Source organism: Hyla sarda, chromosome 2 (assembly GCF_029499605.1).
Source record: "Hyla sarda isolate aHylSar1 chromosome 2, aHylSar1.hap1, whole genome shotgun sequence".
In the NCBI taxonomy this organism is placed as follows: Eukaryota; Metazoa; Chordata; class Amphibia; order Anura; family Hylidae; genus Hyla; species Hyla sarda.
Window position 1 is genome coordinate 2,410,001 of NC_079190.1, and position 6,000 is coordinate 2,416,000.

The following is a 6,000-nucleotide window of genomic DNA, read 5'->3' on the forward strand; positions in this document are numbered from 1 at the left end:
ATAGTATTATATACAGAGGGTACGGTGTGTGGTAGTACTATATTCAGAGTGTGCAGTGTGTGATAGTATTATATACAGAGGGTACGGTGTGTGATAGTATTATATACAGAGGGTACGGTGTGCGGTAGTATTATATTCAGAGGGTACGGTGTGTGATAGTATTATATACAGAGGGTACAGTGTGTGGTAGTATTATATACAGAGGATACGGTGTGTGATAGTATTACATACAGAGGGTACGGTGTGTGATAGTATTACATACAGAGGGTACGGTGTGTGGTAGTATTATATACAGAGGGTACGGTGTGTGATAGTATTACATACAGAGGGTACGGTGTGTGGTAGTATTATATACAGAGGGTACGGTGTGTGATAGTATTACATACAGAGGGTACGGTGTGTGATAGTATTACATACAGAGGGTACGGTGTGTGATAGTATTATATACAGAGGGTACGGTGTGTGATAGTATTATATACAGAGGGTACGGTGTGTGATAGTATTATATACAGAGGGTACGGTGTGTGATAGTATTATATACAGAGGGTACGGTGTGTGATAGTATTATATACAGAGGGTACGGTGTGTGATAGTATTATATACAGAGGGTACGGTGTGTGATAGTATTACATACAGAGGGTACGGTGTGTGATAGTATTATATACAGAGGGTACGGTGTGTGATAGTATTATATACAGAGGGTACGGTGTGTGATAGTATTATATACAGAGGGTACGGTGTGTGATAGTATTACATACAGAGGGTACGGTGTGTGGTAGTATTATATACAGAGGGTACGGTGTGTGATAGTATTATATACAGAGGGTACGGTGTGTGATAGTATTACATACAGAGGGTACGGTGTGTGATAGTATTATATACAGAGGGTACGGTGTGTGATAGTATTATATACAGAGGGTACGGTGTGTGATAGTATTATATACAGAGGGTACGGTGTGTGATAGTATTACATACAGAGGGTACGGTGTGTGATAGTATTATATACAGAGGGTACGGTGTGTGGTAGTATTATATACAGAGGGTACGGTGTGTGGTAGTATTATATACAGAGGGTACGGTGTGTGGTAGTATTACATACAGAGGGTACGGTGTGTGATAGTATTATATACAGAGGGTACGGTGTGTGATAGTATTATATACAGAGGGTACGGTGTGTGATAGTATTATATACAGAGGCCATCAGCTGTCCGGGCTTGCTGGGAGTTGTAGTTTTGAAACCTCTGGAGGTCCGCAGGTTGAAGACCACTGCGGCCTTCGACATCATCCAGCCCCCTCTCACCCCCTTTAGTTCTGTACAGTACTCGCCTCCGCTCGGCGCTGGTCCGGTGCTGCAGGACTGTCCGGTGGGGAGGTCGTCCGGTGGGATAGTGGTTCCGGGCTGCTATCTTCACCGGGGGCGCCTCTTCTCCGCGCTGCGGGCCCGGAATAGAGACGTTGCCTTGACGATGACGCAGAAGGACGTTGGTAATGAACGCACCTCTGCGTCGTCGTCAAGGCAACGTGACTATTCTGGGGCCGGGCCCGCAGCGCGGAGAAGAGTCGCCCCCAGTGAAGATAGCAGCCCGGAACCACTATCCCACCGGACCACCTCCTCTCCGGACAGTCCTGCAGGACCGGACCAGCGCCGAGCGGAGGTGAGTACTGTACAGAACTAAAGGGGGTGAGAGGGGGCTGGATGATGTGGAAGGCCGCAGTGGTCTTCAACCTGCGGACCTCCAGAGGTTTCAAAACTACAACTCCCAGCAAGCCCGGACAGCCGATGGCTGCCCGGGCTTGCTGGGAGTTGTAGTTTTGAAACCCCTGGAGGTCCGCAGGTTGAAGACCACTGAGGGCAGAGAGTTAACTCGAGTATAAGCCGAGGGGGGTGTTTTCAGCACGAAAAATCGTGCTGAAAAACTCGGCTTATACTCGAGTATATACGGTAGTATTTTTTTGGTTGCGCCATACATTTTATGGTAAAGTGAGTGATGGCATTACAACGGACAACTGGTCGCGCAAAAAACAAGCCCTCACACTAGTCTGTGGATGAAAATATAAAAGAGTTATGATTTTTTGAAGAAGAGGAGGAAAAAACGAAAACGTAAAAATACAATTGTCCTTGAGGCCCAAATGGGTTGAGTTCTTAAGGGGTTAAAGTCTTTGGGATTTTTTGATTATCTGTTCTGACCCGTTATCACCCGTCATGAATAACGGCCGTTAGTTGTGTCGGAAGAATTAATGGCCTATGCACAAATTTTTCTTCCGTCACAAGAAACGGGTAAATTAACGGCCGTTATTTATAACATTGAAGTCTATGGTGACGGATGATCCTTTATGTCGTCCACCCGGTTTATAATATCAGTTATTACTTCTGAGCTCAGAAGAGGTGACATCAGCAACTCCTGCAGTGCTGAGAGACTACTACTACTCCCATCATCGAACAGACTTGTTTCCATGATGGGAGTAGTACTTCCCCAGCTGCGGGAGTCTGCAGACAGCTGGGGAGGCTACATTAGTGTTTGTACTACTACCCCCATCATTGAACAGAGTCTGTTCCATCATAGGAATTGTAGTACAGGGGCTGAGGGATTGATCGCACCGGATTTCTCTTCTGAGACCTGATGCGATACGAAGTTATTAAGCAGATGAGCGGGGGACAAGCTCCACAACCCTGCGATGTATCGTGTGCTTTAACTTTCATCCTTGAATCCCCTGCGGGAGCCCTGAATGTCCAGTACTGAGGAGCCAATCAGGGCTCCTGGCGGGAGATTTAAAAATGAACATTGTGAGTAGCGGGGGGGGGGGGGGGGGGGGCATATCTATATTAAAAGCGCTGTGGGGGTTAAGATATATAGCGCTGCAGGGGGGGGGCAGACATATAGCGCTGCAGGGGGGGGCAGACATATAGCCTATATATCTAGCCCCCTGCAGCGCTTTAATAAAGATATGACCCCCGGCGGCGAATTAATAAATATATACCCCGCAGCGCATGCATAATGTACCCTCCGCAGCGCATGTACAGGGTGGGCCATTTCTATGGATACACCTTAATGAGCCACAAGCAGGAAGTTAATATGTGAGGGGGGAAACTTTTCAAGATGGGGGGTGACCATGGCGGCCATTTTGAAGTCGGCCATTTTGAATCCAACTTTAGTTATTTCAATAGGAAGAGGGTCATGTGACACATCAACCTTATTGGGAATTTCACAAGAAAAACAATGATGTGTTTGGTTTTACCGTAACTTTATTCTTTCATGAGTTATTTACAAGTTTCTGATCACTTCTAAAATGTATTCAATGTGCTGGATTGTCAATGCCCCCTCTTCTCTATATACTGCTATATACTACTATATGCACCGCAGGAGAAATGCTAGCACAGGCCTCCAGTATACACTGCTATATACTACTATATACACCGCAGGATAAATGCTAGCACAGGCTTCCAGTATCCGTATACACTGCTATATACTACTATATGCACCGCAGGAGAAATGCTAGCACAGGCTTCCAGTATACACTGCTATATACTACTATATACACCGCAGGAGAAATGCTAGCACAGGCTTCCAGTATCCATATACACTGCTATATACTACTATATACACCGCAGGAGAAATGCTAGCACAGGCTTCCAGTATACACTGCTATATACTACTATATACACCGCAGGATAAATGCTAGCACAGGCTTCCAGTATCCATATACACTGCTATATACTACTATATACACCGCAGGAGAAATGCCAGCACAGGCCTCCAGTATACACTGCTATATACTACTATATACACCGCAGGAGAAATGCTAGCACAGGCTTCCAGTATCCGTATACACTGCTATATACTACTATATACACCGCAGGAGAAATGCTAGCACAGGCCTCCAGTATACACTGCTATATACTACTATATACACCGCAGGAGAAATGCTAGCACAAGCACCCAGTATACACTGCTATATACTACTATATACACCGCAGGAGAAATGCTAGCACAGGCCTCCAGTATCCGTATACACTGCTATATACTACTATATACACCGCAGGAGAAATGCTAGCACAAGCACCCAGTATACACTGCTATATACTACTATATACACCGCAGGAGAAATGCTAGCACAGGCTTCCAGTATCCGTATACACTGCTATATACTACTATATACACCGCAGGAGAAATGCTAGCACAGGCTTCCAGTATCCGTATACACTGCTATATACTACTGTATACACCGCAGGAGAAATGCTAGCACAGGCTTCCAGTATACACTGCTATATACTACTATATACACTGCAGGAGAAATGCCTAGCACAGGCTTCTAGTATCCATATACACTGCTATATACTCCTATATACACCGCAGGAGAAATGCTAGCACAGGCTTCCAGTATCTGTATACACTGCTATATACTACTATATACACCGCAGGAGAAATGCTAGCACAGGCTTCCAGTATCTGTATACACTGCTATATACTACTATATACACCGCAGGAGAAATGCTAGCACAGGCTTCCAGTATACACTGCTATATACTACTATATACACCGCAGGGGAAATGCTAGCACAGGCTTCCAGTATCCGTATACACTGCTATATACTACTATATACACCGCAGGAGAAATGCTAGCACAGGCTTCCAGTATCCGTATACACTGCTATATACTACTATATACACCGCAGGAGAAATACTAGCACAGGCTTCCAGTATCCGTATACACTGCTATATACTACTATATACACCGCAGGAGAAATGCTAGCACAGGCTTCCAGTATCCGTATACACTGCTATATACTACTATATACACCGGAGGAGAAATGCCAGCACAGGCTTCCAGTATCTGTATACACTGCTATATACTACTATATACACCGCAGGAGAAATGCTAGCACAGGCTTCCAGTATCTGTAGTTTCAGGTGCTGCACATCTCGTATCTTCACAGCATAGACAATTGCCTTCAGATGACCCCAAAGATAAAAGTGTAAGGGGGTCAGATCGGGAGACCTTGGGGGCCACGACGACCAATCCACTTTCCAGGAAACTGTTCATCTAGGAATGCTCGGACCTGACACCCATAATGTGGTGGTCACCATCTTGCTGGAAAAACTCAGGGAACGTGCTGATAGAAATACTTTTCATACATAGCGCTGCGGCGGCATATGTATATAAGGTACATTATACAGGCGCTGCGGGGGGGACATTATACACGCGCTGTGGAGGGTACATTATACACGCGCTGTGGAGGGTACATTATACACGCGCTGTGGAGGGTACATTATACACGCGCTGTGGAGGGTACATTATACACGCGCTGTGGGCGGTACATTATACACGCGCTGTGGAGGGTACATTATACATGCGCTGCGGAGGGTACATTATACACGCGCTGTGGAGGGTACATTATACATGCGCTGTGGAGGGTACATTATACACGCGCTGTGGAGGGTACATTATACACGCGCTGTGGAGGGTACATTATACATGCGCTGTGGGCGGTACATTATACACGCGGTGCGGAGGGTACATTATACACGCGGTGCGGAGGGTACATTATACACGCGGTGCGGAGGGTACATTATACAGGCGCTGTGGGCGGTACATTATACATGCGCTGTGGGCGGTACATTATACATGCGCTGTGGGCGGTACATTATACATGCGCTGTGGGCGGTACATTATACATGCGCTGTGGGCGGTACATTATACATGCGCTGTGGGCGGTACATTATACATGTGCTGTGGGCGGTACATTATACATGTGCTGTGGGCGGTACATTATACATGTGCTGTGGGCGGTACATTATACATGTGCTGTGGGCGGTACATTATACATGTGCTGTGGGCGGTACATTATACATGTGCTGTGGGCGGTACATTATACATGTGCTGTGGGCGGTACATTATACATGTGCTGTGGGCGGTACATTATACATGTGCTGTGGGCGGTACATTATACATGTGCTGTGGGCGGTACATTATACATGTGCTGTGGGCGGTACATTATACA

The 6,000-nt window shown here is 46.2% G+C and overlaps 1 protein-coding gene across 2 annotated transcripts in view; it reads right to left on the reverse strand.

Moving 5' to 3' along the window:
- Positions 1-6,000, reverse strand: part of LOC130358171 (zinc finger protein OZF-like) — a 141,365-nt gene that overhangs the window by 124,942 nt on the left and 10,423 nt on the right. The gene's annotated exons all lie outside the window — the stretch shown is intronic.